The 12,333-nt window shown below is 40.7% G+C and overlaps 1 protein-coding gene across 11 annotated transcripts in view; it reads right to left on the reverse strand.

Annotated features, from left to right (window-relative positions):
• The window catches only part of csrnp3 (cysteine-serine-rich nuclear protein 3), a 207,623-nt gene that overhangs the window by 129,927 nt on the left and 65,363 nt on the right, over positions 1-12,333 (reverse strand). Inside the window, exon 1 of one of the 11 annotated variants that reach the window (XM_073047456.1) lies at positions 11,838-11,856. The exons of the other annotated variants lie outside the window; for them this stretch is intronic. The gene's annotated coding sequence lies outside the window, so the exon portion shown is untranslated. Of the gene's footprint in view, positions 1-11,837; positions 11,857-12,333 lie in introns of those variants that run through there. 11 annotated transcript variants of the gene reach the window in all.

A 12,333-nucleotide genomic window follows, 5' to 3' on the forward strand; every position in this document is an offset into this window, starting at 1 on the left:
TTGGCCTCCATAGCTGCCTGTGACAAAGAATGCCTCAGATTTACCACTCTCTGGCTAAAGAAATTCCTCATCTCTGTTCTAAATGATATCCCTCCTTTGTAAGGCTGTGCCCTCGTCTTAAGACTCCCCCACCACAGGAAACATGCTCTCCACATCCATCCTACTGAGGCCTTTCAATGTTCGATAGGTTTCAATGAGATCCCTCCTCATTCTTCTAAATTCCAGTGAGTAGGGGCCCAGAGACATCAAACTATCCTCATATGATAAGCCTTTCAATCCTGGAATCATTTTTATGCGCCAAAATTGTGAAAAGTACAAAAAAGTAAATGAAAACAGTTTTTCAGTAGTTGCAAACAATTGAACTAGTTCACCACAGAATGTGGAACTAACGAGCTGGATTTTGGATTTCTAGACAGGAAGCCTGGAGATTGCTCATTCCCTGCATGCTGTGGAGTTTTAGCTCAACAGCCTGTATGTTATGTGCTTCACAGGTTTCCTGGCCAAAAGTCAACCTGATTACCAGACTTGGCTTTCATTCAGGTGGGACAGGCTCTGCCGCAGACCAAAGCAGGGAGATTCATATCTCTGACTTTGGCAGGATCGTATCCTAAACTGGTGTGGGGAGGTTAGTCCATATTGCCACTGGAGCATGCCTGCTCTTCCTACATCACGAGTGGAGACTACTCACTGAATCTGTGATCTCCGCCCTCCAGCTAATGGGTGTGCTGAAGCCCAGAAATACCTGCCGGCAACAACTATGTCTTCCAGAATTACAATGTTCAAACAATACTCACAAAGATCCCTTGACATAAATATCTTTTCATCGAGGGAAGATGTGGCATGCTCACAGAGTTGAGGAGAAGATCTCTCGGCACATACAGCCCAGTTGTGGCTGACAGCATTGTGGTTTATTTGAAGAACCCACTCAACTAGAGGGAACAACAACACACACACAAAGTGCTGGTGGAACGCAGCAGGCCAGGCAGCATCTATAGGGAGAAGTGCTGTCGACGTTTCAGGCCGAGACCCTTCGTCAGGACAGTCACAGCGCTTCTCCCTATAGATGCTGCCTGGCCTGCTGCGTTCCACCAGCATTTTGTGTGTGTTGTTGTTTGAATTTCCAGCATCTGCAGATTTCCTTGTGTTTGCAACTAGAGGGAAACCTGATGGAAGGCCGCCACAATGAACGACTTACCACTGAGCCACACTGATCTGGTTCATGGCGATCTGTATCATAAAGTCCCGCTATTTGTCTCTGATCTTGATTAAGTGAGAGATGATTTCAGTAGCAAATATCAGCGATGGGTAATCAGCTGTCTTATCTATCTGCTGAAGCCCAGATTACAGGAATACCAGCATGGCTCAAAGACTCAAGCAACAATGAATTCAGTGGCTGGCAGCTGAATGTATGCAGAAGAGGTCAGATCTTCCACTTGCACCCGTACTTTTAACCTGTGATGGACTGGGCTGTATCCACTACTTTTTATAGGATTTTCCATTTAAGGGCTCTGATGTAGCCAGCCCATATACTCTCCACTACATATCTATAGAAGGTTAACAAAATTTTAGAGGACATGCTGAATATTCACAAGCTCCTAAGGAAGCAGAGGTGCTGTTGTGCTTCCTTTGTAATTGCACTTATGAGCTGGGCCCAGGACCTGTCCTCTGAAATGATAACACCAAGGAATTTAAAATTACTGACCCTCTCCACCCCTGATCCTCTGATGAGGACTGGTGCATGGACCTCTGGTTTACACCTCCTGAAGTCAATATTCAGCTCCTTGCTTTGCTGACATTGAGTAAGAAGTTGTTGCTGTGGCAACACTCACTCCTTCCTATGAGTGAGCTTCTCAATCTCAGACATTTTTTACTGTCACTACTTTTTTAGTGTAGGAAAAGGCCTTAAACTTCCACGTGGAAAGCTTTGCACAGACACCTCTGTAGAACTGTAGTGGGATTCCCCATCCACATCGACATCTCATAAGACTCTTGGGCAGGCCAAACAATATTCCACGTATTTCCATGCCTCCTTTCATTGGTCTTTGTGCAAGCACTGTACATGATGCTCCACCATTATCCTCGATTTGATTTCCCTGGGCCAAAAATGATGCCTGGCCCTACCTTTGGGAAGCAAGCAGATGGATAACCCTTGCAACCGGACTCCATTCCACATGCAGGACCCAGCTCGGAATCGCTGACCATTGTACGGAATGTGTATGGATCTGAGTATCCGAGTCATATTTAAGGTGGAAGTTGATTGATTCCTGATCAGTTAGGGCATCATAGGAAATGGCAAGAAGGCAAGTATATGGGGTTCAGTGGGATCCGGGATCAGCAATGATGGAGCAGACTCGATGGGCTGAATGGCCTAATTCTAATATGTTTTATGGTCTTATATGTATCTTCTTCCTCCTACTCTGATTCCTTGTGGTTTCTGTTATATTTTGTAACTTAAAAACATTAAACTAACTCCAAGGAAGGCATGAGAATCCGGGAATATGGGTGCAACTTCGAGTTTACTTTAAGCAATGTGTTCACGTATCATCTGGTTCTTTTCGCATTATTACTGTTGCTGTTTTTTTCTGTGGGGGAGTGGGTGGGGGATTCTGGGGTCTGTGAGTTTTGTTTCTTTTACTTGTTCATATTTCATGGCTATCTGGAGAAGACAAATATCAAAGTTGTATTGTACATGCATACTTTTGACAATAAAATAAACCTTGAACCTTGGTAGCGTGATGGAGTATGCATGATAGTATGTATATGTATATTTACATATAGTCCACTTCTCTACTCTCTCCTCGCCCATGACTGCACTTCTGCTTATGCTACAAACTCAGTCATCAAATTCCCAAACTACTCAACTGTGATTAACCAAATCACAAATTTCAAGTCTGTACATAGAGAGGAGGTACAGAAATTATCTAATCGGTGCAGGAACCACAACCCATCACTCAACATCAAGATGACAAAAAAAAAAGATAATTGACTTCAAGAGGGCAAGAGGTCCTGAACAAGTCCCACGATTCATAAAGGGTGAGGTAGTGGAAAGGGTCTCGAGTTTCACGTTTTTGGTCAGGAAGATCACCAAGGAGCTCTCTTGATCTGTCAACACATCCTTAAGGAGAGCTAATCTGCCCTGAACGTTTTATCGATGTGCGACAGAGAGCATAATGAAATACAGAATGATACTGTGGTACTCTGGCTGCAGCAAGACACATCACAAAGCACTCCAATGAATGATTAAGACTGCTCAGCACATCACGGGGCCTCAACTACTGGACCTGCAGACCATCTAGAATGTTCCTAACATTAAAGACCCTTTCCATCCTGGACACTGTCTATTCAATCTCCTGCCATCTGGTAGGAGATAGAGAAACATCTTAGCCATTGTGTAGCTGAATAATACTATACCTTGGCTTACCAATGGCCTTTGAGTGTTTTGGACAAGTCACTTGTTGCATGGAAATATGGGATTGTTTTAAATTAAGCCTTACTGCAAATACCTGTTTTACTTGGATGGGAGTAGCACGGCAATTTTGTTCTCCTCAGCAATGAAAGCTCTAGTCTAGTACATTCTAATCTCTTCTAACTGGATGTCTGCATGACTTCTTGTGGAAACATCTTAACTGTTTCAAGTGCAAATGATGAAAATAATCTAGCGGATGAGTTAACGCGATGAAGTGCAAGATTAAATGAAAAAGACTTGGTCTTTGTCATGCCAGCATATTATAGTGTTTATTTTTTTAATCCATTCCATCAACTTCAGTGAAGCAATAAAATGTGGTTGGTAAGATGATGGAGAAGATCCTGAGAGGCAGGAATTATGAACATTTGGAGAGGCATAATATGATTAGGAGTAATCAGCATGGCTTTGTGAAAGGCTGGTCATGCCTTATGAGCCTGATTGAGTTTTGATGAAGGTAGAGCAGTAGATGTAGTGTATATGGATTTCAGCAAAGCATTTGATAAGATACCCCATGCAAGGATTATTGAGAAAGTACGGAGGCATGGGATCCAAGGGGGCATTGCTTTGTGGATCCAGAACTGGCTTGCCCACAGAAGGCAAGAGTGGTTGTAGACGAGTCATATTCTGCATGGAGGTCGGTCACCGGTGGTGTGTCTCAGGGATTTTCTGGGATACCTACTCTTCGTGATTTTTATAAATGACCTGGATGAGAAAGTGCAGGGACGGGTTAGTTAATTTGCTGATGACACAAAGGTTGGAGGTGTTGTGGATAGTGTGAAGGGCTGTCAGAGGTTACAGCAAGACATTGATAGGATGCAAAACTAGGCCGAGAAGTGGCAGATGGACTTCAACCCAGATAAGTGTGACCTGATGACAGGATATAGTATTAATGGTAAGACTCTTGGCAGTGTGGAGGATCAGAGGGATCTTGGGGTCCGAGTCCATAGGACACTCAAAGATGCTGTGCAGGTTGGCTCTGTGGTTAAGAAAGCATATGGTGCATTGGCCTTCATCAATCATGGGATTGAGTTTAGGAGCCAAGGTGTAATGTTGCAGCTATATAGGACCCTGGTCAAACCCCACTTGGAGTACTGTGCTCAGTTCTGGTCACCTCACTGCAAGAAGGATGTGGAAACCATAGAAAGGGTGCAGAGGAGATTTACAAGGATGTTGCCTGGATTGGGGAGCATGCCCTGTGAGAATAGGTTGAGTGAACTTGGCCTTTTGTCCTTGGAGCGACAGAGGATGAGAGGTGACCTGATAGAGGTGTATAAGATGTTGAGAGACATTGATCGTGTGGATAGACAGAGGCTTTTCCCAGGGCTGAAATGGCTAACACGAGAGGGCACAGTTTTAAGGTGCTTGGAAGTAGGTACATAGGAGATGTTGGGGTAAATTTTGTTGTTGTGTGTTTTTATTTATTTATTTATTTATTTTTTACACAGAGTGGTGAATGCGTGGAATGGGCTGCCGGTGATGGTGGTGGAGGCGGATACGATAGGGTCTTTCAAGAGTCTCCTGGACAGGTACATGGAGCTCAGAAGAACAGAGGGCTATGGGTAACCCCAGGTAATTTCTGAGGTAGGGACATGTTCAGCACAGCTTTGTGACCCAAAGGGCCTGTATTGTGCTGTAAGTTTTCTATGTGACTCTATAATCTGTTTACTGACACCAACAAGGGATTGCATCAGACAGGAATGGGATATACTTCAGAAAAGTGAGGAGAAAAACCAAATGAATGGAGGCATGAAGAGAAATGGACCAAAGAGTTGACAGCATTTTTTGTTTACAAAACTGTGAAAATTGCAGAAAGTTAAAGATTTTTTTAAATTGCCGAATGAGATGGAGTAATAGACGTGACAAGTGCAATCTAAATGTAGAACTAAGTAGTAAAACTCAGAATACTGGAAAAAAAATGTTGATGAGATAAAGCATGTGTAGTAACATTCAAAGTTCAGGGTTCAATGTAAATTCATTATCAAACTTCATGTATATCACCCCATGGAACCCTGAGATTCATTTTCTTGTGGGCATACTCAAGAAATCCATAGAATAATAATCATAACAGAATCAATGACAGACCGTCCAACTAGGGCATTCAACTAGAGTGCAGAAGACAACAAACTGTGCAAATAGAAAAATAAATAATAAATAAATAAGCAATAAATACCAAGAACATGAGATGAAGAGTCCTTGAAAGTGAGTCCCTAGGTTGTGGGAACAGTTCCGTGATGAGTAGGTGAAGCTGAGTGCAGTTATTAGCATTAGAAAAGTCATTTAAACTAGAGAGAGACAAAAGTGACAGGAGCTGATGGGAAACATTCAATGACTTAGAGACATCTTAAACATTATATTTCATAATTGTATTGAGGGTGAATGAGTGTTGAAGGTCTGGAAAGTGGCCAATATAATATATATTTTAATATAAGGGTCTTGGGGCTAACCTGGTCAAAGGACTGTTAAGCGGCTGTGGCACAGAAAAATTTGAAACCCTTAAATACCCAGATTAAAATTGAATTAGTTGAAAGTGGGGGGGGGGGGGGAACAAGATTGCCTTTAATAAACTAGATGGAAAATGAAAATTACCTTTTGGGAAGACAGATCCATTCAAGATGGTACAGAGAAATCTGACTACTTCCACTATTTGGTCTCTTGATAGAGAATATGGAAAAATTACTACTGGCTTCGTGTACTCAAAACCACTCAAACTCTGAGTTCATTGCAGAGTGAGCATATTTAAGATGTTGTATATATTTCATTTACCTGCTCAGGAAACAGATAGACGCACTAGTTTATTGATGTTTTGTGGGGGGAAAATGTTGCATTATAACACTTAAGATTTCCTTGCTGGAAAATAAAGTCAGAATTGTGGCAATTTTGTTAATATTAAACATTAATTATTCCAATGCTCCTAGTGAATATGAAACACTGTAATGAAAAATAACAAACTAATGAGGATACAATCATCAGTAAAATCATAAAGATAATTAGTAAGGGGAAAAAAGGTTTATGGGGAGAAGCAGGAAAATTGGGTTGAGAGAGGTTATAATTCAGCAGTGGTCGAATGGAAGACCAGACTCAATGGGCTGAATGACCTAATTCTGTTCTTATGCAAACATAGATTAGTTGGTATTGACACCACCTCATCAAAAAAATTATATATATTATATATTATCCAATCCTGGCGAAGGGTCTCAGCCTAAAACAACAACTATACTATTTTCCACAGATGCTGCCTGGCCTGCTGAGTTTCTCCAGCATTTTGTGTGTGTTGCTTGGATTTCCAGCATCTCCAGATTCTCTCGTTTGAGCATGCATTAAGTTTCTTTTAACTCAGAATACAGAAGCACTGAGCTGCTGTTTAGTAATTTTCTCTGATTCATTGCTAATAGATGCAATCCCAGAATAATATGTCAAGATTAAAACACGCAGATCAAGGTGATTGCTTTTCCCCCACAGCCACCCTAACTGCTTGTAATCAAGGGAACAATGAAAACCTCAATTTCCTTTCACAAGTGCACTGTTACACACATGCATGTCTTCCAGAGTGACTCATCTATTTATTTCGTATTAGATGCAGGCAACTGTGACAAAGAAACACTGCTGGAAGTAAATCAACTAAATTAGCATTCATTCCGTTTCCTCTTCCAGACTATTTGATCAATTTTGTTTCAATTTTTTTTAAATATGCATCTAACTATTTACTAGCAGGTGAATCTCTTCAAAAGCCTTCTTAGGATGCATTTTTTCAATTTATTGAGAAACAATTTGGAATAGGCATTTCCGGCAACCCCCGATTTAACACTAGTGTAATCATGGGGCAATTTATAATGAACAATTAACCTACCAACTAGTACGTCATTGGACTGTGGGAAGTAAACTTAGGTCGCTGGTAGAGTCAAGTTTTGTGCTAACCACTACGCTACTGTGTCATCCACAGTTGATTTAACTTTCACCTTAACCTCATCCTTTATGGTGAAAACTCTCAGTTAAGGGCTTTAATACATAAACTGGTAAGTACACCAAAACCACCAATATGTCCTTCTTGAAACTCAACTACTGGTTCCCCTCCAGGATGTATTTGAGCTAGAGAGGGTGCAGAAAAGATTCACATGGATATTACCAGGAATGGAGGCTTGAGCTGTTATAAGAGACTGCAAAGGCTGGAACTGTTTTCCCTGGAGTAAAGGAGGATGATGAATGACCTTAAAGAAATTTATAAGACCACAAGATATAGGAGCAGAATTTGGCCATTTGGTCCATCGAGTACCGAGTCTTCCCTTATGTTTCATCATGGCCGATCCATTTCCCTCTCAGCTCCAATCTCCTTCCTTCTCCCCATATCCTTTCATGCCACAGCCACTCCTCATAAGACGAGCCTTTCAATTCTGGAGTCATTTTTGTAAACCTCCTTTGAACTCTCTCAATGCCACCCCCACCCCGCTCTCCTTCACCATTCCCCATTTCCCCCTCCCATCTCATCTCCTTACCTGCCCATCACCTCCCACTGGTATTCCTTCTGCTTACCTTTCTTCCATGGTTTTCTGTCCTGTCTTAACAGATTGCCCCTTCTCCAGCCCATTGTCTTTCACCAGTGGGCTTCCCAGCCTTTTGCTTCACCCCTCCTCACCTCCCGCCTTCACCTATCACCTCCTACCTTGTACTTCTTGCTTCCCTCCTCCCACCTTCTTACTCCGGCTTCACATCTTGTTCCAGTCCTGATGACGGGTCTCAGCCCGAAACATCAACTGTTTACTCTTTTGCATAGATGCCCACTGACCTGCTGAGTTCCTCCAGCATTTTGTGTGTGTCGCTTGGATTTCTGGCATCTGCAGATTTTCTCCCGTTTGTTGTAGCTTGTAACAGTATATGAGAAGACCCAGTACATGACAACAGTAGATCACATTGGACACTTTTTAAAAAAAAAGACTGCTGTACTTTTGAAATAAATGCTCTCAATTTTTTTCTTGGACTAGGATGGATAAATCTAGTTAAATTGCTCCATTGTTGCTGATACCAATGCACATGTCATAATTCAAATATGTATTGAGTTGAAGCCATTTTGAAATCTCCCAGCTTCTGAACTGCTGTTGCACAGCTTCAGCAGCAGGTAGTGGGAAAATAAAACCAGAATGGGCACTTTCTATTCATCTCCTTTGAATGAAATTAAATTGCATTTTAATTATTCACCATGTGCTGAAATAGGATTTAGGAATACATTGCACATCGCAGGAAATAATAAAATGAATTAAGGCAATCAAAAGTTTATTGACATTCTGAAATCTGATTGCTCTATATTGATCGGTTCTTTGCTAAATTGAAAATTCTTTCAAAAGAAATTGCTTGCTAGAGGATGAGTGACCACAAATATCAAGAAACTAGCTTTCTTCTTGCTAGTTCATAAACCATATTTTAAATCATGGGCTCCATGGACCCCACATTTCATGGTAGTGGGTCCATGACATAAAAAAGGTTGCAACCCTGCTTTAAAAAAAATGCTACATGTTTTTCACAATGCTTTGATTAATTCCATAAAATATTAAGAAATAACCTTCTTTTGGGCACAGGCAAAGAAAACAGCACTGCAAATTGGCCACCCACCATAAAAACCAGTCCAATTTGTTTCCACAGTGACAAAACACGATATGATAAACTATCTGTAGATAATTGTGAGATACAGTTTTCTACCTCATGGTGTTGATTAAAATCTCCCCTCAGGAACAACTGGAGCAAGAGTCCAGAAAGATTTCCAGTTTTGATTCTATGTATGTTGAGAGGATCGGAGTTGACGACACTGATGATTTTGTATTTTCGTTAGACAGCCCATTTTTTTTTTCATCATTTTTCATCATTTTTTTTTCTTTTCTTTTTTTCTCTTTATTAGTTATCAGGTTGTTAGATTAGTTTTTCTAGCATAACTTTTTTTTCTTTTTCTCTTTTCTGTTTTTTAAAAATATATATTATGATATACCTAGTTTTGCTTTGTTTATATGTTACTTGTATCGTTCATGATTTAGGAAGACTCATTTATATTGTAACTATTGCTTAAGTATCCTTTCATGTTCAGTTCAAATTTGTATGTTTGTAATCCCATTATCTATGTATTAATTTTATTATAATAATAAAATGACTGGAAAAGAGTCCAGAAAGATATGCAACGTTACAAACAGAACTTGGAAAAGTAACTGCATCCTTTGCTAGTGTTCTTGACCAGTGGTCCCCAACCTCTGGGCTGCAAAGCATGCAGGAGTGGAGCAGTAGCCAGAACGCACCCGGCACATCTTAAAGAAGAAAGCCGAAATAAACAAGCTAATTAATTAGGTGCCGCCTGACAGGTAAATGTCAGCCCAGATCAGAGGCGATTGCCGATTAAATTGGCAATCGCCTCTGATCTGGGCTGACATTTACCTGTCGGGCGGCACCTAATTAATTAGCTTGTTTATTTCGGCTTTCTTCTTAAAGATGTGCCGGGTGCGTTCCGGCTACTGCTCCACTCCTGCATGCTTTGCAGCCCGATATCGGTCCGCGGCCAGGAGGTTGGGGACCACTGTTCTTGAGTAACGTAATAATCCTTTCCAATAGAGTCACTCTGCCTTGTCAAAGAATCAGAATCAAGTTTAATATCACTGGCATATGTCATGAAATTTGTTTGTCTTTGCGGCAGCAGTATAATGCAATACCTGATAACAGAAAAAAATATGAATTAAAGTACGTATATTAAATAGTTCAATAAGTAGTGCAATAATTTAAAAAGGAAAATGGTAGTGAGGTAGCATTCATAAGTTCAATGTCCATTCAGAAATCTGATGACAGAGGGGAAGAAACTGTTCCTGAATTGTTGAGTGTGTGCCTTCAGGCTCCTGTACCTCCTTCCTGATGGTGGCAATAAGAAGAGGGCATGTTGTAGGTGATGGGGGTCCTGAAAGATGGATGCTGCCTTTTCAAGGCATTGCACCAGCAAGGTGTATTGGATACAATGTAGGCTAGTGCCCATGATGGAGCTGATTAAGTTTACAACTCTCTGTCTAAACTGTACAATGTTCTGCTGCTTCCTGCTCTGTACTGCTTCATTTAATGGGCTAAGAGCAAAATGATTTCCTCCCAGCAAATTAATATTTTACTGTGACATAAAAGAGCATATATTTACCCATATGCCATATTGTCATCAGTACAATTTCGGGACCATCAGTAATAAAAGCTGTTAAGGGTATGTTTCTAATGGTACGTAGCTCCACCTGGACTAAGGACCATGAAAGAGGAGCTTCAGCATTGAAATTAGCTGTTGTTAACACTAGCAACAATTGTGCTTGGAAATCTTCTTTCTATGATATAGCAGATGTTTTAATCTACTTAAATAACAGCATATGCCCATGTTAAAGTAACGGACAAATGAAAAATTCAAAGTAAATGTATTGTCAAATTTGTGTGGGTATACTGAATAAATCCATAACAGAATCAATGAAAGTTAGAGAATTGGGAAGCTTTTAAAGACTAACAGAAGGCAACTAAAAAAAGTCCAGAGCCCAGAGCCATCAAACTCTCCTCATATGATAAGCCTCATCACATAATAAGTCAATTCATTACTGAGGAAATGTAGTACTGTTGGAAATGTTGACTTCCGGATGAGAAATTAAACCAATGGTTTTGCCTGCTCTCTTCTGTAAGATTATTTCAGAAAGCAGCATTGAGCTATATCTGATGCCGTGGACAATATCTAACCTTTAATCAACATGACTAGAAATGACTCCTTATTGTCACATTGCTGTTTGTCAGCATGACCCACGTGCAAATTGACTGCCACGTTTCCTATACCTCATCTTAGAATGGGTCTGGATTGTAAAATGTTTGAGGCTACCTGATAGGGATGTGAACAGTGCTATACCAATGCAAGATTCCTCCCGCTCTCTCCAAAGTTACCGCCTTTCTGATATTCCTCAATTAGGCTTTTAGTGCATTTCCCAGAAGCTTTCATGCATCATTAATATTTCCACTTTTCCTTTTGCCTTGTCTAATTTATTATGTAAGCAATTTGTCATGATTCTTTTTGTTTCAATTCACACACATGCTCAGACCCTTCTCATAGTGCAAACGCCTGGCCTCATTCAGGTTCAACCAGGGACGACAAAATGGCTTCCCGATAGCAACATATAGATGCTCCAGGAGAATGATTTGTCTCTGACTGACCTTAACGCATCTGACAGAGAATGGTTACCTGAAAACAGTTCAGAATAACACAAAACACCAGACCAACGTATTCTTATTCCAATTATATAACAATTATTTAAAAACATTTCAAAATCATCTTCTTTTCCCTATTTATTAGATCTAAGCTCTCTCCCCTTTTCTCTGACCCTCATGTCCAAATGAATACCTTTCATCATCGGAGAGGTTAGCCAGGCAGTCTACTGCCAGCTTTGTTCATGTTGCTCTGTAACCAGTTGCTAGGAGATGAGTGAGACCAGTGCAAGCTGCCTCTCCTCGTACTCTCATTTTCAGTCCTTCATCTGAGAACAAAATCTGTTGTCAGCATTTCCTTCTGCCAAATCAATGTCCTGAAACTGCCATCGTAATATGTAGTACGTATAGTACTGTGCAAAAGTCATAATATAAATAGCCCAAGACTTTTGCACAGTACTGTAGTAATTTTATGTATTGCACTGTACTGCTGCTGCAAAAGAAAACAAATTTCATGACATATGTGAGTGATGATAAGCCTAATACTGATATGGGTCTCTACTGTGGACTGACAGTGGAAAGGGGAATCATGGTTGGGAAAAGGGGAAGAGAAAGGGGAGGGAACAGGAAGCACCAGAGAGGCATTCTGTAATGATCAATACACCAGTTGTTTGGAGTCAAGTGTCCTTGCC

This window comes from Hemitrygon akajei, chromosome 5 (assembly GCF_048418815.1).
Source record: "Hemitrygon akajei chromosome 5, sHemAka1.3, whole genome shotgun sequence".
Lineage (NCBI taxonomy): Eukaryota > Metazoa > Chordata > Chondrichthyes > Myliobatiformes > Dasyatidae > Hemitrygon > Hemitrygon akajei.